Genomic DNA, 21,897 nt, shown 5'->3' on the forward strand with positions numbered 1-21,897 from the left:
TTAAAGAAGCTCCATCAAAATTGTGTTGTTGTAAATATCTAAGGATACATAGGACAGACAGAGGGAAGCGACTTCGTATTCATAATTATATTTCCGTGTTGAATATTTTATATTTTATACTATGTCGTACATAATATTACATATTTAAATTTTTAAATCAAAGCAGCTGAAAAAGCATATAAAAAGACATGTGGCACTAGGGGACTGCCGCGGTAAAGCTATTGCATAGCATGCCTTCAAGCCACACTCCGAGCCTGACGGAGTGGGGAGCGTGAGGATTTTTCGTTACGGAATTTCTCGATTCGGTCCCCACGCTCAAGGCCCGCGATAGAAGCTATGCAATAGCTTAAAAACCTACGAGTCAAAGAAAACGAATACCTAAGTAAAGGAAAATTACACGAAAGCACCTAACCTAATAATAGGTACTTAACTATTTATTCAGTGTTCAGGTTATATCACAGTAAATGCCAAACAAATATTCAGTTACCAACACTGAGATATGATTCCCATAATAACTACAATTATCATCGTTATTTTTAAAAGATTTTGCTCAAACTCATTTTGACAATATTTACAATACAGTGTTTTCTTTATTCTTGCGTCAGTTTTGTTATTGATAATTTTATATTATCTTCTGTGTACTCTTATATGACAATGTGACTCCTTCAGTATGTTTTTTAATTATACTTAAGATTTTAAATACAAATAACTATGAGAGCTGTGATGAGAGAAATGTGCCTTCTACCGTTCGCGTTGGTGTAGCTTTTTGTTGTATTATGTATATTTTTGAAGTGAAACTTCTTTATCGGAGTTGGAAAAAAATTTAGTGTAACATTTTTCGTTACGCGCCATCTTGTTTTTGTACTTTACAGAAATAGGTCAATCACGCGTGGTAGGGCCGCGCGTGATTGACCTATTTCTGTAAAGTTGCATACAGTAAATTATTTTTTTTTAAATAAGGTCATAAAGAAGTTTCACTTCTTACGTGTGTACACTAGTACACGCACACATTTTTTTTATTGGTAATAGGGAAGCGCTTGATGAGGTGTGGCCTAAGATGGAACGCGCTTCCCTAGAGGCTAGAAGGTACCTGTTCACTCTACGCTCTACTTAATTTAAATCGGTAATATATAATAGGTTATAACTTTAATCGGTAGTAAAATAAAAATCCACAATATATTATAGAACTAATATATATACCTAGGTACGTACATATTATTTAAATCATAATATTACATATCTAATACCTAAGTACCAATAGCCTAATTATCTTTCGTAAATAGGATGTTGTTAATATTGGTGTCGATTTCAAATAAGTGTTGTGTTGAACAATAAATAAATTCAATTTAAATTCGAACCTTATAATACACTCTTTTTATTGATTGAAAACACTTAAGGGCTTGGTCTAGTAGTGCAAACAAATGCATCCTGTCATCCTATATGTAAATAATACAAATGTACTAAGGGAAAGTTGCTCCACTTAATTTTTAAAAATTAAATCATTCGTATGCATAATTTTATATTCGTAATAAGTACCAAAAATGACAATTTGAAACAATTTTCGTGAAAATTACACCGGGTGATTTTTTTTTATCAGTACACAAAATTACTACTGTACAGTACAGTACTATTGATATCTTCAACTTCATGTTTATATAACTGATCAACTTTTACAAAGAAATTTGGACGAAATATAAAAAAAAATAAGCTTTCCATACAAAATGCATAATTCTATACATTTTTTTCGACCTAAGTTTCTTAGTGAACGTTGTTCAGTTTAACTAATAAAACGGATAAACAAATTTTGTATATAATAAAAAAAATTTAATGTTTGTGTTAAAAAATTATTAAATAGAAAAATACGCAAATGAAAACAAAAGAAATTTATTTCTGACTAGCTTCCGCCCGCGACTCCGTCCGCGCGGATGTCAGTCTTCGCGTCTTCTACAGATTTATTATATTATGTATAATATATAGATTTATATTGATAAACCTAATAAATCTTTTGCTAGCATTCTGATGCTTTATCGGTTGCACTGGATTTATCTCTTTTTTTTCAATCGCTTGAATGATATAGGATGGGTCCTTGATGGACATCGAATGCTGAAGTCTCGAATCAATCAATTCTGACAGTAGGCAATTTATGTAAAATCTTGATAATGGTCCATCATTTTATTTTGCCTAAACGTTACATACTTTTTTATATATTCTATTTTTAACGAATGATTCACTCCAGTCCAAACAGCAAATAAGCAGACTTCTGCTTCTGCAACGTTTAGTTGTCCCTGAATTTGGAAAAAATAGTCATGATTCTTATCTATGACAAAAGTGTTATTTTTTGCATTGTATTTCAAATATTAAATTTTTTTTAACCGCATCTTCCGCATTCATGTCCTTTGCCGGAATTAGACATTTAACTTCTACTAGTCCCATTTTCCCTTTTTGATATGGGAGTGTATAAAGTACTTAAATTTTTTAGATATTCTCGTTATACTTTTAAAAAGTTATTATTGTCATTTTGCTCATTAGGTAAAGTAATTTCGATATCAGTTTTAAGTTTTTTGATACCTGCAATAATAACGTCATAATCGCCTGCACATACTTATCGATTACACCCTGTATACAATCCACCATCCACATTCATAATGTTTTCCTGTCCTCCTCTCCTTTACGCTGTTCACCGATACATTTTAAATGAGTAAATCTGCTACCACTGAAGGATGTTTCATTGTGATCAGCAAATTTTCACCACTGTTGTCGATTATTTGTTTTTCATTTTTAATCAGCAATTGGGAATCATCAGTTTTGTTTTTTGCAGATTGGTGATGTACCCTAACAATACGTCGAAAAGGGAAAGCATCAACGAATTATCGTTTTCGTCCTCTTTTTTTATTCTTCGCGTCTCTGTTACTTCTGTTTGTTTAGTTCTCAACACCCACTGAATTTTCTATGTTATTGTGATCTTCCATTACATCTGAGTTTTGATGATGTGATGATAATCCATTCGTTTTAATATTGGTACTTAGAGTTGGTAGACTAAACTAGAAATGGCGGACTAATTTTGTCAGCGCGTCTGTAAGATCAGAATATAAAACCAACATCCTGTATTTAAGTTACAAAATTAATAATCAAACAAAATGCCGCTACGTTGAAAATGACTAGAAGAAAAAATTAAAACACCTCGGATCAATTTTGGAGTAAACAAATCATTTTCCCCGTATGGGGATTTCCCCGGATGAACTTGGGAAGTTCAAGTTCTCAATACAAGTTTATATTATATTTCGTATTTCTCAAACGAAAAATAAACATTTTTGGAACTTCAAAAAATTTATATTATAAGAAAATTTATGAGCTTACTTTAGTTTTAAAGAAATATACATCCCTTTACTGACACCCCGTAAAATAAAGAAATTGTTGCCAATCACCTTTGCAATCTATTTGGTTTCATTAACTTTATGTTCGAAGATAATTTTTTTTCTAGTAGTTACACGCGTATTTTTTTCGTTTATTTTCCATATCGAAATCAAATGTTTAAAAATACGACTACGAATATTTGCACAAAACTAAGATAAAAATAATCAATTAACAAAAATATTAAATTTAATGAAGTAGAGCAACTTTCACTTCGGTATGAAGGAAAATCGAGCGTAGAGCACACGTCAGAACGCTCCGGCCCAAGGAGCGCGACTAAAGAAATTCGGTAGGATTTTTCCTAATTATTTTAAATATTTTTTTAATATTTAAAGAATTATCAAAATTCAAAAAAAATTTTTTTAAAGGATTAATACTCATTGGTCTTCAACCAACTCGAATAAATTAATGGAAAAAATAACTTTTAGCAGTATTTATCAATAGATTTTGTAAGGCAAAAAATGGGAAATTTAATGAATTTATAACGTTCTAATTAAGAAAATCATAAGTTTTTCGGCAATTGTATTCAGCAGTTTTTAATAACGACTATATAAGGATAATAATGCGCTGATCAGATTGTGTAAATTGTAATCGGTTGCAACGTAGTGAGTGCACAAACTTAGCTCGATATGTCTTTGGGGGAAAGAGACTTATCTTGAAGGTCTGATTAAGGTAACATAAAGTAACTTTATAAATGTGAAAAAATTCACGCGCATTGCGTATATAACACTAATTGATAAACAAGAAAAAAAAATTCAGTTTATCATTTCATTAGCCGGGAAAAAATTGTCAAATAACTTGTTGAAAACGCAATTTTGCTAGACTGCAGCCTTAATAGGTCAGATTTTTATTTGTATAGAATTAAAAAATAAAATAAACAAATGCAATTCTTCTAAGAATAAGAACGTCAATTACCTTTAGGTCTGTGTCATTTGAAAAATACGAATTACTTGGAAATCCGTATTATTGTTTTCGTTTGCGTTGGATTAGGTATATCAATTTATACGTTTGAATTAACACCTATGACGTCATCATATGGCGCTGAAACGGGTTATTGTAAATTTGCCACAAAGTTAATTCGTCACGTTTTTAAAACTCCATACATTGAAAGTAAATTCGTCACATGCCTTAAAAAGTATGTGTAAGTTCGTCACAGGTATATTCGGGTTATTGTAAATTTGCCACAAGTAGTAAAGTACCGCCAGCAAGCAAGGCAAGTGAATTATACCTTTCAGCCTGCGATGAAACCAGCAATATAATGATTTACATTTTAATATTACAGTCATCATTCACATAAGGTAAATTCATCAATAACATAAGGTAAATTCATTATTGAGTCAAATTGATTTGCGCTTTTGCACGCCTCATAAGCGAAGCGTTGAGGTGGGTACTACTGTCACTTCGCGCAAAACATCTGATTTTTCAAACTTAAAATGTCTTTATGTATCATACATTGCACTTGTAAGATAATACATACACACACATATTAAGAAAAAACACTATTTTTAACGTTCATGATATTTTTGATGTCATTTTTGTTATTTAAACTAGTTAAAAAACAGTTTAAAAAAGTTCTGTCTTGGACGTCCGTGTGTCTGTATGTGCGGATCCTTTTTCTTGTTAACACGATAGCGACCGAAATACTTTACTAATCGAGTCTTTTTTTTTCTCTTACGCTTGAGTATGCTCAGGAATAGAACCCTTTCATTTTTCAGGGTCTGATTCGATGTGGTTTAATTGTTATTAAATAAACAAAAATAATAATTAATAAATATTTATTAAAAAAAAATTATGAGGCGTGCACTTTTGGATTTTCCAAATTATTTAAAAGTTTGAAATGATTTTTTATGTATTAGAATTTTTATTGTGTTATTAGAATTTTATTTTAAAGTTTTTTTTCTTAAGAGGGGGCATAAAGCAAAATAACCAATCTTCTATGTAATATTCAAGACCAAATCTAAAAAATAAAATATATATCAAACTAGATGATATGTTCAACGATTCTGTTTAATCAAAAACATAAAATATTAAAATTGACTCGATAAAAAAAAAATCACCAAGTTAGCTCTAATTTTCACACTTTTACGTTTTCTACTTGACATGGTAATACTTATTATGATTTTTTTTTCATAAACAATTATATTAAAACATTTGCAAGATATTTGCATTTTGTGTAATTACTTTTAGTTTTGGTTTTATCTGCGATAAACCACTTTTGGCGCCCTTTTTTTCTCGAGATAAAACGTTTGGTTTTGTCACGATAAAAGTGGTTTATCGCAGATAAAACCAAAACTAAAAGTAATTACACAAAATTTACATGTAAGGTTGAAAATCTAAAACTCATTAAGAAATAAACATTTTAAATTAATTTATTGTTTAATTTTTTTGCTATCTGTACTTAAATTATCGATGTGACGAATTTACAATACTTGATATTAAATCGTGACGAATTAACTTTAAAAAAATAAAAGTGTGGCAAATTTACACATACTTTTTTAGGTGACGAATTAACTTTGTGGCAAATTTACAACGACCCGCTGAAACAATCCTATTCTTATTTTGATCGCATAGTAATACCAGTTATTGAATTAGGTGAGAGATCTTTAAAGCTAAATAAATAGTACCTACCTACTTAATTAATTATCAAGTTATAATGTTGTTGCAACGCTACGTGACGCAAAGCTTCAAATTATGTGACGCGTCATCTAACGTCGCAGGAAGCTGATAAACAACATCAAATGACCACGTCACCTACGTTTTATCATGTAAACTAATATTATAAAGCTGAAAATTTTTTGATTGTTTGAACGAGGTAATCTCACAAACGACTTGCGGCTCGAATTGAAAAATTGTTTTGTGTTGGATAGTGCATCTATCAAGGTTGGCTATAGGCGATATATCATCACGTTAAGACCAAATGGATTGGAGCGATGTGGGAAAAACCGCGGGGCACAGCCAGTTAAAGATATAATAATTCCGTTCCCTCAAAGAAAAGCCGCGATATGTACTCTGACCTTTGCGTATTTATAGAAAAACATAAAATTGGAATGGACTGAACATTATCTGTGACATTATGTTGACAAGACAATGTGTTTTTACGAGGTTTTTACATTATGTCATTATTATCTAGTTTTATTTTTATTTGTTACTAGCTTTCCGCCCGCGGCTTCGCCCGCGCATCAAAGAAAAACCCGCATAGTTCCCGTTCCCGTGGGATTTCCGGGATTGCGTCAAATTCCCGGGATAAAAAGTAGCCTATGTCTTTTCTTGGGTATCAAACTATCTCCATACCAAATTTCATGAAAATTGGTTCAGTAGTTGAGTAACAGACAGACAGAGTTACTTTCGCATTTATAATATTAGTATGGATTTTTCTTATGATGAAACTATGCCAAATAAATTCATATTCAGTATCTATATACAATATTTTGGATATTATAATATCACGGCTATGACATACCTACTTTGGAATGCGTAGAAAACTAAAATGGCTTGAAATTTCAAATATCTTTAAAAAAAAACGTTATCCACAAAATATTTTGTGTGATGATGACGTCGTCAAAAAAGCTAGCTCTCCATTAAATAAAAGCCAATTAAAAAAACAGAGAATTACGCAGTCATTATAAAATTTAATACTGAAATGAACACGTAAGAATCGTGCCAAGCTCCACGACACGATGAGCTGCGCCGGCGCCGGGGGCGTGGCGTGACGTAGTGAAATTAAAAATGCTGCCAAAATCACTATTTTACGCGGACAAAGCCGTGGAATAGCGAATAAAGAACGATACTTTGGTTTTTTTTGAGTCTTAGTTATATGTATATACTTAACTTGATTACTATTTTGACGAATTTTAAAATCGATTTTGCTGTGAGAAAGCTACCTACAATTTCTCGGATCAGCAGGAGCGAAGCCGTTTGGTCTTCGATGTAAAAACAAGTCAATTTGGTCGTGTTTGATATTACCTATAAGGGATATTTTATCCTATATTAGATACCATCCGAATGTAAGGAACATTCTGATGGTAGGTACCTAATAAGTATCTCCGCAGCCTTAAACATACTTTTGTACTAAAGCTCAAATTGAATGCATATCATGTAAAATTGAAATTTTTAGTCCGAAGGAAGACTATCATGATAGGTACTTGGGTTACCAATTAAGAACGTTTATAATTAGGTTTTTGTGCACCCATTTTTATTATTCGTAAGTACATACAATTGAAATGCATTACAACTATGACTTGTCAAATAACAACCTTGATTTAAAATAAGCAAACCAAGTGTTTCTTAGTATTTGTTAATTGTAACACGGTCCATTGCTTCATCTTCCGGGTTCCAATTTAGATGCAAAAACTTGACGCATTTGATTAGTATTGCACATTAATTGAGTTGGTTGACTGAGCAAAATAAAAAAACGTGGGAAACTTATTTCTTGTCTAGAACAAATTTGTCTGTATGTTTGTGTGACTGTAGTTCCGTGTTTATCATCTATAAATACGAATTTAACGTCTTAGTTTGCGAGGTCCTTTCGAGATTATTTAAAAAACGGATAGACATGTAATAAAGGTCTTAACTTGAATAGATACCTGTCCAAATAACAACAATAGTCAAAGAGTGTTGTTCTTTTATAATTATTTTGACATTAATTTTAGCCGTTTTCGCTATGGAGCGTGCCAAATAAATTTAAATTTTATGTTACATACACATTACACACCTAAACACTATATCTATGAGTAAATAATACATATATCTATGCTATATATCTATGAGTAAATAATACATAGACAAACAAATCTTTAATTTTTCAATTACATAACGATGAATAATTTCTTTGTTTACCCAGCTTTTGAACCATGAACCATCTGCAAGCGTGTGCGACAGAACTGATTAGAATTATATTCCAATTAATATTATTTTGCACATATATGTCATACGATTCTAATGAACTCACTTATCGAGCACGCGACTGATAAACATAATATATGTCATTTGATTGCCTCGACATATCAACATGTGATTGTTTATAATATAATATCGAACTAGCAAACCGGGCGAACTCCGTTTCGCCACCGGAGACACCTTTTCTTTGCTATTAAACCTCACGGAGCCCGTGACCTTTCCAACGAATGCTAAACCGTGGAAATCGGTTCGTGCGTTCTGGAGTTATAGTATAGCGTCATAAAGGAAAACCCGACTTATTTTTATATACATATATCTAATATCTTATATATAAAATTCTCGTGTCACAATGTTAGTCTGCATACTCCTCCGAAACGGGTGGACCGATTCTCATGAAATTTTCTGTGCATATCGGGTAAGTCTGAGAATCGGCCAACATCTATTTTTCATATGTACCACGGGCGAAGCCGGGGCGGACCGCTAGTACTAATATATTATTAAATATTAATAATTACCAGCTATACGCCGCGGCTTTACCCGCTTTGCTCCGTTTATTTTAACGTGATGATATAATATGTACAACAACACAATTTGAAACAACCACGCACAAAGTATGTTTTTTTATAACTTACCTCGTACTAATTTATAATGCTATTGTCGTGTGTTTGCGTGTGTTGAAATATATATATTATGCTTTCTTTCTTTCTTATAAATATATAGAAAATATTTTTTCAAATCAGACCCGTGAATCCTGAGATTAATTATATATGTTATGATTATAGGTACAATTAGTATAGATAACATGATTTAACAAAGCAAATAGTAATAGTAGGGGAGCCCAGGATGCTAAATGTGGATTTACTCGAGCGTCACGGGAACCTATTAGAATTGGTAGATTAGACCATAGCGAGAAAAAAAGGTCCTATAATGTTTTCACTTTTAGCGGTGGGGAAGGGTTTTTTGATTTTTTTTTTAATTTAAAAAAGAAAAAAATTGGCTTGGAAATACTCAAGTGCGTTAGATATTGATATTTTGCATGCTCCAGGACGTCACTGAAAAAAAGTATACGTTAATCTGACGATTTAAGTGGCGATTTAATCGCTATGAAGAAAGGGTAAAAAATTAAAGTAATATTATTCGAGCGCGTCAGATTAATATATGGGGGGGTTAATTACAATATAAGAAGTCTCCATTTCGCTAATCTGACGATTCGAGCTCAACCTTAGGGAATTATGGATTATTCAAATTTTCCAGCGGGGCCCCTGAGCGCACCCACCAACCATAACTGCTCATATTGACTAGAGGTACTAATGAATAGCTAAGGTACCGTCCCTTATAGTAATCTGACGCGCTCGAGTAAATCCCAAAATCCCCTCTTGGGCTCCCCTACTATAATGTTAGTTACTAAATTAGATACCCAGGGTTACCTGGGTGAAAATAAATCGAATACACGGTAAATATTTGAACGTGGTTATTTACTATTTAGTTACCTTGGTAACCTTTTAGATTTATGATATTATTGTCTATTCTTCTGTAAAGGCACTGTGAAGGCGACTTCCTCACATCTTATACTCACATATTATATTGTTAGAATGGGTACATATGTATTCTAAGTTCACATAATATAACAGATAGCTGTTGTTAAAAATTTAACCCTCTACTTATTAAAAATAAAAAAACAAAATATTCAAACCAACTTGACATAAAAGCCAAGTACTACATTATTTTATTAAACCTTTAAATGTTGTTTTTTTCAGATGTTATTATAATTAAGAATTAGTTGTTTTTAATTTTTATCTTGATTTTGGATACTTCCATTATATTGTAACTTCCATATGGGAACACAATACACATGTCCTAAAATAAAACAATTTTATTTATTTTTATTTATTTATTTTTATAAGACACATTTTCATAACTACCTGCTACAAAACAAAACATATTTTCTTACGTGAATCTTACATCACTGAGGAAGGAAAAAGAAAAGCATTTTAATTTAATTCAAATGGACATCATTTATCAATTGCTTCGTAATTATTATATTGATTGAAATTTTATTTAATAATTAATAATTGTTTTACAATATGACGGAACTGAGCTATTAAAGTTGCAACCATTAAGTTTATGAAGTAATGATTTTATAATGTTTATTTTATTTTATTTTATTTTATTTATTTATTCACACACATATCAATTACCTTTACAGAATTAACCCAATGCGGTACTGACTAAAACTAAAATTCTTATACATTTTGTTGTTATATGTACTTAGTTGTGAAGGATCTATAGAATACATTCTGTGATTCTGTGTTTTTACTAATTGCCTGGCAGATATTGCTCTTCTAGATGAAGAAGTAGCTCTGTACGTAGATATCTATTTTAAGTTATTTTAAATTGTAATGACTGATGTTATGGTGAAAATAAAGTTTCATTAATTTATTAATTATTTAGAAATCATCTTGACTTTACTTATCTATCCTTATGATTTATTATCAGGTTCAGTTATAAAAATGTTATAAAACCGGGGATATTGGAAAGGTATAACGACCAACTTACGACATTTTATTTTATGTTTTAAAAATTAATGAATAAATAGCAGATAAATACTAGCCGGTAGACCCTGCTGCGCCCGCGATTAAAAAAATATCCTCTATCACTTCTAAATAGTTTAGGTATCTCTTAGTGAAAGAAATGCTATGATATGGAATCAATACTTCCGAAACATTCACAAACTTTACTTCTTTATAATCTATACTAATATTATAAAGCTGAAGAGTTTGTTTGTTTGAACGCGCTAATCTCGGGAACTTCTGGTCCGATTTGAAAAATTCTTTCGGTGTTAGAAAGCTCATTTATCGAGGAAGGCTGTTTATCATCACGCTAAGACCAACAAGAGCGGAGCAATGCGGGTGAAACCGCGGGAACAGCTTGTATTAGTATAAGTGGGCTAGCAACAGATTCTTCGTCTTATAAAAACCCACGATAACAAGCTGCGTCACAATTATTCGTATAAATATTATTAAAACTTAGTAGATAACAATGATAAATTTTATTTTAAGCATATAATATATTTATGCTACTGGCATTAATTATAAACATGGGAATACGTCAAACATCTATTTTTAATTTCAGATCCCGCGCAGATGTAAGAATTGTATTAATTTTTAATTAGTTATCTTGTTAGGATGCATTTTTTTTTTATTAGGAGGCGTATTTTGTAAATTACATTATGATTTAATTTGTAAAAGCTTTTGGTCAATAGAATATATTAATTTACGTTTATTTCTTATTTTTCTATGTTTTATACTGTGGTTACGACGAACGAATGATATGAATCAAAAATATTTGTCAAAAAATACTGGCTAGTGACATACATGCCATTGCGTTGCTTAAAAAAAAAGAATGTGTCAGTTTTCAGTTGGCGGCAAATTTATGTTTTTTTTTTACTCCATAATAATTATGGTATAATGAATAATCTATTTAAAAATATAATATCAAGGAAATATAATGCTTTTCCACTGTTGAAGATTCACGACTTTATTTGGTACCTATACGTACAATATTATACGATTAATACCTACCGATTAATATTAGTGTGAGTTTTTAATAGAATTTTGCAATACAACTAGATTTTTCAAATACCAATTTTTTTTCAACAGATTTAGGCTTCAATAAGTTCAATGTAGCACAGATGTAATAAAATACAATTATCTGTACAATTAATTGCGTCAGATTGTTTAACAATTGGGGTTAGAGGTGACGAAAACAATTTTGAGAAAAGACCAGTTCACGATGACGTATAAGATGACGTTTTATTTTTGCAGAATTGCTCTACAAATACATTTAAAAAAAAATTGGTTGTCTGTAAAGTCGGTTTACTGACGATAGTTGAACGTGACAACGTCCGACTGTGCTTCTTTGTCACTCGTTCCGCGCTCTCGCTTGCACTTCAAGCCTTACATGGAACGCCTCAGAGCGAGGTAACGCCGCATGAGTCATGTTTTTTCGTGCGTGCAGCCGGCTTTATCGAATTATAAGACGTTGTCACGTCAAAAAAAAAGTGTGTGCCGAGCTCACGTGTCTGAAGTAAAACTTCTTTGCTAAGATTCAAAGATACAAAAATCGTCGCCTTGAAATTTTACTCTCAAAGCGCCAACATAAGTTTCACTTCAAAAATATTAATAGTACTTACCTTAATGTGGTCCCTAAGTAATACAGCATGACATGCATTACGTGGTGTCATGCATGAAATATCGTATAATTAAATGATTGAAATAAAACAACGTGGTGAAGATGATTGGTATGGCTTTTACCTTTGAATGTCCTGCAAGTATGACTGACATGCACGCATGATAGTTTAGTTTGATGTGGTCATGCAAAAGCTAAGACTGTTTCATGCGTACTCAGGCTGATCGGGAAATGTATAAAAAACATTGAGATAATATTAATAATGGAGCAGACACCACGAACAAAATCTGTGCGCCAAGATGGCGGCGCGGGGCGCGCGAATGACGGCTAGACAGTCATAGATTATGTGATGTCACTGACTCACCGCTATAGAGGCGACACTTTGTTTCTTTCTGTCTATTTTATTGGGTGCCACTCCTTACGTGCACGTTGACTTGAAATTTTCTTTGTACTTACTTAATATTTATTTTAGATATAAACTGACTTTACTACGCGGGGCTAACAATATCTGGCATATAATATAGGATGAGGAGGTTCAGTCAGGGCTATGGGAAGTTTCATTCCTTACAAATTGAGCCTTTTTTAGAAAAAAAATAAAAGCCGTGTAAAAATTGTGTTTATTTATATTTAGTTCATCATCCTCAGAACATGTTCCCGGCTCAGAAATTGCTTGTATTGTTCCAGTACTATTGTAGCACACCTTCGGCTAAAATAAATATAATAATAATAATGTTAGTGATGGCTAAAATAATATTTTATTTCTTATACAAATCCGTAAAATTTTATTATTATTACTAACATCAATACCAGGAACAGCAGACTTCTTTAGAATACGCCTTCCCGCTTTTGTGGTATATTTATCCTCATCGCGAAAATGCAATGAACAGACGCAAGTTCTATCGGATGGTAACCAGGTTTCTTCACTGCGGTTGTTTTGGATAAATTTTACCCATTTTTCCCTTTCTTCACGGCCCAGACATGGAAACCTTGAATAGAAAAAATATTAATATCTGAACTAGCGGTCCGCCCCGGCTTCGCCCGTGGTACATATTTCGCAATAAAAAGTAGCCTATGTTTTTTCTCAGGGTGTAAAGATTGTCTGTGCCAAATTTCATCAAAATCGGTCCAATAGTTTATGAGCCTATTTATTACAATCAAAAAAACAAACAAAGTTTTCCTCTTTATAATATTAGTGCAGATAAATAAATAATAATTCAATTATACGTTCAAGTCAGTAGCTTATACAATATCAATTAAAATTGATTAAAATCAATTAACAAAAAAAAAAATTGGTGATTAAGTAATTGATTTTCATATTTCATGATTTCACCTTTTTTCAATTAACAACCAGTCTATGCTTTTCTAAATATGTAAAATTATTATTTTATACTATAAAAATATACGCCAACAAATATTACTAACAACACTTATTTCATGCCCAATGTCATATCTTAAATTTTTAATCTATGACAAATGACGCAAAATGTCGCCCGCCAAAAATTTTGTTCTAACTAAGTTTTAAAAATTATTATCTAGTTACTTACTGATTGAAAAGTTATTCCTTTGCACTTTTCCGTATTATTTGTATTATTTGTGCCATATCGTAACACACACGTAGGCATATTTGATGCGTTTCACTTTAAAACAAATAAAAAATGAGCGTGACGTTCGCGCCAATGAGCGAGCAAGCGACTGAGTGCAGTTACGCCACATGACGTATGTTGAGTGGAACATAAGTGGTGTAGGCGGTATCGACTCCATATTAATATTATCTCAATGATAAAAAAGCATGATTAGATTTTTTGGAATGAAGTTCCTTATCGCGCGTTGCGAAAGGGAAAAAATTAAGGTGATGAATTAATTTTTCTAACATTTACGGCCCTTTTTAAACCTTCCTAATTTTTATATTATTAAAGTTGTCGTGATTAAAATTCTTGACAAGAAAGTTCAATAGTAACACAATACGTCTACCGTTTTAGAAACATGATTCCATGATATTTTCTCGATAGAAAAAAAATACAAAGTTCTCATTGTTATTTTTTTTTAATCTCTGGCATCTTCAAAATAACAAACGTAAAGTTACGACTTTTTGGATATTAACTATAAAATATACAACCTATACGTCTACCGATTTAGAATTTTGAAATATGCGATGGTTTTGAAATAAACAAGAAATACTTGAAATTAGCGCGCGACCAGCCAATATAGCGAGAACCGCCCTGTACCTTCCCACCCCGATCGCTGCACGAGTCATTCCCGCTACGGCCGTCACACGGGGAACTTGTGTCGCTCGCGCAATCGTAACATAGGGTGACAACACGATAAGACAAATGGGGATAATAAAGAAAATAAGAAGAAGAAACATAAAGATTGGAGGAAAAAGAATGCTTACAATTGGAACAAATTAATGAAGTAAGTTGGTTTTATTTTAAATTTGATGATAATTGTATTATAGACGATGTTTGATATGTACCCCTGTTTTAAGTACATAACGAATGTGTAAGATTTTTTCATTTATAGCATAAATAATCTTTTCAGAAATCCGGAATCCAGAAGGAAAATAAACCCACTGATTGTTCACAATGTGAACCCACTCCTTCGTAAGTACCTTTATTCAGTCAAAAATGTATGTTATCAACGCTCTACTGGTTTTATCGCATGATTCCATTTTTAGCAAAAAGCAACAAAGTGCAAAGAAATAAAAAATCATGGTGAACTTAGTGGAAGTATGGTGGACGTAATATGGAATTATGGAACAGGAGCTCGTTGGAGTAGTATTATATTTAAAAAAAATACGAAAACATTTCAAGAATTTCTTAGTAGGTGGTAGATAAGTATGTTGTATAAAGAATTTGATGTTGATATTTATTTCATTTATACTTACTACACCTGTGCAGGAAATTGCTTAGTACTAACCGGTTTATATTCATATTTACATAGTAATGTGAGTTTTCATTTCGAAAAATTTTGTGTAAGTATATTAAATTGAGTTCCTGGGTGATCTGGAAACACAATTGGGCCCGGATGATGGCGCTGCAGTCACTCCTCCTAATCACATGAACCGATTTGGATGAATATTTGTGTGCACATTTCATTGTTGTGGGATGATTGGTTGATTCGTTTTCACATTAGCTAATATTATGTATTTTTGTTGTTAGAAAGTAAACTTAATTTAATGTTTATAATACATTATTATTGGTATAAATAAGCCAGTGTTCGTCTCACATTGCTGTACCTGCCTACCTATCCTACCAGGGCCTAACTTTGTTCTGGCTATTTTATTTTGATTATTTGTAATGAATAATTACAATTATAATAGAGTGCAAAAAATAAATACATGCGTCAATATATTTTGTGTTTTTTTTAAACAATTTTTTTATTTAAAAAAATATCATTCCGACCGCGGCTTTGCCCGCGTGGAATTAGGTTATATCGTGAATCCTGTTTTATCCCACAGAAGTGTTCAGTTCGGATAAAAAGTATCCTATGTGTAAATCCAGGCAATTAGCTATATTTTATCAAAATTGGTAATGTAGTCTTGACGTGATTAAGTAACAACTAACAAAAAAAATATACAAATTAACATCCAAAGTTTCGCATTAGTTTTACTGTATTAGCGATATCTTCCACTCTTGACTTTGACTGAGAAGAATTAGGGTTTATAACTTCTTTCAGAAATAGTACCTTTCATTTCTGGGCATGATGTAATATCTACGTCAGCACTCAGCATCAAATTCTATCTAAATCAATTCAGTAGTCCGCGTAATTAGGTACCATTTCATTTTTTCAGAGTAACAATATTTTTTGTTATTTTAAAGATTATTTATAACCTGTATTATTTTGTAATAAAGTAAACATTACGAAATAATAATAATTAATAATTATTAATAATGTCTAAGTAGTTGTTAAAAAGAATTATGTATAACAATATTATAACTGTATGACGACTCCATACATGTTTGTCCCGAGTCGGCCAGCGGCAGCGCGGCGAGTATGCAAGAATGACTTCGCGCACACCCGCGTTCGCGATAGCGAGCTATTAGACTCCGCCCGCCAAGCAGTGGATTTTTTTTTGTGTATCGTCTTAAGCCGAAAAGTTCTAACAACACTTTTTGCTATAGTTGTTAGGCGTGCGCGTGTTTCTCTGTCTGTCTCTCTCTATCTCAATAGAGAAAGAAAATCGTTCCATCCGTCGGGCTTGTTAGTCTTGTTACCTCTCAAGTTTTTTTCACTCATACAGTAATCAGCATGATAACTCACGTAAACGCATAAATGTTAAGAAATAATTTTATGTATAACTTTACATAATATAGAAGGTAAGCAGTTACCATGTTCTTGTTTGAGGATATATTTTCTATTTATGAAGGAAATTGCATGCGACGTAGCAATGAAATCAAGAGAAAATATTTAAATTAATATAATATAATGCAGTCTTAATTACCAGGAACAGATCTTTGTTACTGCAATGTGAGATAAACAATGTTATATTTAAACTAGCGGTCCGCCCCGGCTTCGCCCGTGGTACATATGAAAAATAGATGTTGGCCGATTCTCAGACTTACCCGATATGCACAGAAATTTCATGAGAATCGGTCCACCCGTTTCGGAGGAGTATGCAGACTAACATTGTGACACGAGAATTTTATATATAAGATAATATACTGAAATAAAGTTTGTATGGAAGGAAGTGATCGTTGGTGTTTCATATTAAAAGTTTGCACGAAGATAGAATATAACTAAGAAATCAATTACTTGTGTAATACTTACCATTTTAAATTATATGTACCTAAAAGCCTTTAATTTTGACCTGGATTCAAGAGTTTTAGTCTAATCTAAAAATATTTATATCATACTAGGTTTCCGCCCGCGGCTTCGCCCGCGCAGTCAAAGAAAAACCCGCGTAGTTCCCGTTCCCGTGGGATTTCCGGGATTGCGTCATTTTACCGGGATAAAAAGTAGCCTATGTCCTTTCTCGGGTATCAATATATCTCCATTCCAAATTTCATGATAATTGGTTCAGTAGTTTAGGCGTGATTGAGTAACAGACAGACAGACAGAGTTACTTTCGCATTTATAATATTAGTATGGATTCGTTACGTCCGCGTCGAGAGTGTCGAGACAATATAGTGAATGATCAAAAATATAATTATGTTGTACAAATATAAAATCCATTGATAGGCAAGTATATATTATCATAGACTACAGTTCACAAATCACTCGGTATTCATTACACAATTAATTTTATTCATGGTCACTGTCAAACGCTCGTAAAATATTTTATTAATCACTACATAGTATAAAACAAAGTCGCTTTCTCTGTCCCTATGTCCCTTTGTATGCTTAAATCTTTAAAACTATGCAACGGATTTTGATGCGGTTTTTTTAATAGATAGTGATTCAAGAGGAAGGTTTTAGTATATAATTTATTAGGTTTTAGACAAAGCGGGCGAAGCCGCGGGCGGTAAGCTAGTCAGTACATATTATATTGTGCGTTACCGCAATGTAGTTAATATCTATTAATATAATTATATATATTTTTTAAAATTTCCATTTATACGTTTTTAACATACATATTTGTTAAAAATTATAAATTTCGTCTCTTAGGATTTCACGGATAAACTAAAGCACCGATTTGGAATGAAAATAGTTGCCTAGTTTTATTTTTTCAAGGATAAAAAGGGATGATTGGTAGTTTTGCCCGCAGGTACATCAGGACAGCTAGAGAATATATAAAACCAGCCTGGCATTGTCCATGTTGATCCGGAAAAAAGAGAAGTTTGTTACTCGGTAAATGTGTAGCTCTACAAAAATACAAGAATAACAAATCCCTACTAATATTATAAATGCGAAAGTAACTCTGTCTGTCTGTAACCGCGTTTGGATGTAATTTGGCACAGACAATCTTTAGACCCTGAGAAAGAACAAAGGCTACCTTTTATTGCGAAATATGTACCATGGGCGAAGCCGGGGCGGACCGCTAATTATAAAATAAAATGCATTTTCTCTTTGACAGACAGACACAGAAGACCAATAATAATATTGTTGACAGATTTTTCAAAATAAAACAACATCTAAATAGAGCATGTTACTATTTACTTCGTTAACAAGGTAATAAAGATTTCAAGAGCACTATTATCAGATATTTATAAAGCCTAACAGAAGGGCTTGGCATTGGTTCGTTGTATGTCAAGTTCTAATAAACTTGATAATCAATGCAGGTATTGCATAGTAGCTTCATTCATAAAAATCATAAAGTATAATAGAGTCATTATATATAAATGCGTTGATTTATTTAAAAATAACCTAAATTTTGGCAAAAACAAAGAGTTATTTATAGATTTTTAATGAAAAAAATGTAACATGTATTTATATGTCCGCGGTTTTGCTTGCGTTTATTTATTTTATGTACCTATATTTCAATTTTTCGTTATCAAAATTTTCAGCCCCTATTTATACCTCCTACAGTATTTTTTGTGCTATATAACAAATAATTGTTATTATTTAATTCTTAGTAATAAATAGACATCGGATTATATGCATTTGCATATTTGCATATGCAAATGCATAAAACTCGCTAATTACGGCGTTAGTGCATATTTTAGCCTTTTTCCCCAATAGTGCATATTTCGTCAAGTAACGGGAGTTTTGATTGGTCGACTAACCTTTATTAGCCAATCAGAACGCTCAGCGAGTAAACAAACCCTATTTTGGCATGGTAAAATGGCGAAAAATTACAAAATGGGCTCTATTTTAAGTAAATTTTGAGCTATTCAAAATAGGGCTAGATTACCCTTAAAACATGGGTTGAATTCCAAAAAGGGCTAGATTTAGCCCGGAAAGGTCTAAGGTGGCAACACTGGGCTCGCGGGTGACAAACGTCACAAATTTGCGCTCGAAAATTAGGTAAAAATGCCTAATAGTATATAGCTCAAAAACTATACTAAATTTCATGAAAATTTCACTGTATTTGTACAATCTTTGATTTAAATATATAAAATAATAAAGGTTTTTTTGATTTTGTATTGTGCATATTTTAGGCATATCAGTCGTTTTTAGTGCATATTTCGGCCTTTTTTAGTGCATATTTGCATGCATATTTTGGCATTTTGTTAGTGCATATAATCCGATGTCTAGTAATAAATGAGGAAGTAATACATCAGGACCTAACGCAATATTATTTTTATTATCCCTATTGTTATTATAATAAACTAGCGGTCCGCCCCGGCTTCGCCCGTACATATTTATGTTTTCTCTACATAAGAACCATCCTCGTACTTCAAGAAATATAATAAAAAACGCGAAACGGGTTTCATTTATAGGTATATATTATATATTTCATTTATTTTAGTGTTTATTACTGTAGGTTATAAATATCACTTGTAAAACTATTATTTATTCTGTGGTATAGTAACAACAATAAAAAATTACATAAGCTAGCCTTTGACCGCGACATCGTCTATATAATAATCTTATCAATTATTGCACGCCTCATAAGCGAAGCGTTGAGGTGGGTACTACTGTCACTTCGCGCAAAACATCTGATTTTTCAAACTTAAAATGTCTTTATGTATCATACATTGCACTTGTAAGATAATACATACACACACATATTAAGAAAAAACACTATTTTTAACGTTCATGATATTTTTGATGTCATTTTTGTTATTTAAACTAGTTAAAAAACAGTTTAAAAAAGTTCTGTCTTGGACGTCCGTGTGTCTGTATGTGCGGATCCTTTTTCTTGTTAACACGATAGCGACCGAAATACTTTACTAATCGAGTCTTTTTTTTTCTCTTACGCTTGAGTATGCTCAGGAATAGAACCCTTTCATTTTTCAGGGTCTGATTCGATGTGGTTTAATTGTTATTAAATAAACAAAAATAATAATTAATAAATATTTATTAAAAAAAAAATATGAGGCGTGCACTTTTGGATTTTCCAAATTATTTAATAATGTCATGTTAAAGAATCTTTACTTGCATATAATATACATATAATATATATATGTAATATCATCCAATCATAAAATATGTACAAACTAGACTTTTGAAGCTAGATATTAAATACTTTGATAATCTAGGTGTTCCGCACGGATCCACGGACGAACCCGTGAACAAAAGCAAGTATTTACATGCCTAGGTTATGTGTTGTTCTAGTAGATAAGCTACATTACTGCTAAGTCTCATCAAATTCTGTTCAGTGGTTTTTCAGTGAAATAGTAGACATTTTTACATTTCATTAGTAGACATTTTTACAAATTATCACGTTTAATGTTAGCAAGAGTAATTATTGTGTTTAAAATAATTAGTCTTACGAACTAATTAACATTGCCCACAAAATAATAAAACAAAGAGCAAAAAAAAAATCATATGTGTAGAGTCTATATTCTAGCCTTCTAGAATATGACATAGGTCATGACTCAAGTTAAATATAAATTTAAAAACAAAAATGTATCAACATGTTCAACCTTTCTTTGTCTAAAAATAAGTACAATAAAATATTAAACATAATAAGTCACTTGTATAGTTTACATATAGTTTAAAATAATATGTATTGTTGACAATGCAAATAAAGGCATAGATATTAAATGTTTACATGTAATTAGATAGGCATGTACTTATGTACATTATATATATTTTTTATATACGTACATATTTTTTTACAAGTGAAGTGTGAAGATATTTTCAACGTTTTCGATTGTTTTTCAGGATCTTATTATAATTTTATAATCCTACAATATTTTTAAACGTTATCTCTCTTATATATAAAAATTCTCGTGTCACAATGTTAGTCTGCATACTCCTCCGAAACGGGTGGACCGATTCTCATGAAATTTTCTGTGCATATCGGGTAAGTCTGAGAATCGTCCAACATTTATTTTTCATATGTACCACGGGCGAAGCCGGGGCGGACCGCTAGTTATACTATAGTTTTTTGCTTATAAACGAAAACGAAGATAAACTATTATTTAATGCCTTCGAACCAAAAAAAATCTGTAGTTTAGGAATAGTAAATATAGAAGTCTTTTTTATAGTTTTTACTAATTATATGTATTCAATGAATAAATAAAATATTATGTATTATAATGATAAGTCTAGTCCGGCGGTTGTAAAAAATCATTAAATATAAAAATGTATAGAAATCACGACCTACATCAATGTACTTGAGCGTCATTCGTTAACCTATGGCCTAGAATAAAGTTAAACGTGTCCTATTTAAATATTAATGTATAAAATATTATTTTTAGTGTAATCTACTTTATTACCTATGTAAATATTATTTCCAAAATTGTGTTTTAAAATCGATAAGAAAAATTATTTACGTAGAGAATATCAAAAACTTTTCCCAATAAAATATGTATATAAAATACAAAATATTGCTTCACTTTGTTGGTCTTCCTA

The 21,897-nt window shown here is 31.7% G+C and overlaps 1 protein-coding gene and 1 long non-coding RNA gene across 4 annotated transcripts in view; both read left to right on the plus strand.

Moving 5' to 3' along the window:
• Window positions 1–21,897, plus strand: part of LOC149477752 (trehalose transporter 1-like protein) — a 71,321-nt gene that overhangs the window by 16,518 nt on the left and 32,906 nt on the right. The gene's annotated exons all lie outside the window — the stretch shown is intronic.
• LOC149477753 (uncharacterized) lies at window positions 14,780–15,843 on the plus strand. 2 transcript variants are annotated; one of them, XR_016317566.1, is made up of 3 exons: window positions 14,780–14,907; window positions 15,034–15,095; window positions 15,170–15,843. It is a non-coding gene; the product is annotated as an uncharacterized LOC149477753 (long non-coding RNA). The 2 variants fall into 2 exon arrangements; XR_016317565.1 differs by having other exon boundaries at window positions 14,826–15,095.

This window comes from Colias philodice, chromosome 24 (assembly GCF_061535455.1).
Source record: "Colias philodice isolate Cphi_HAF_F1 chromosome 24, ilColPhil1 Martin Lab GWU primary, whole genome shotgun sequence".
Lineage (NCBI taxonomy): Eukaryota > Metazoa > Arthropoda > Insecta > Lepidoptera > Pieridae > Colias > Colias philodice.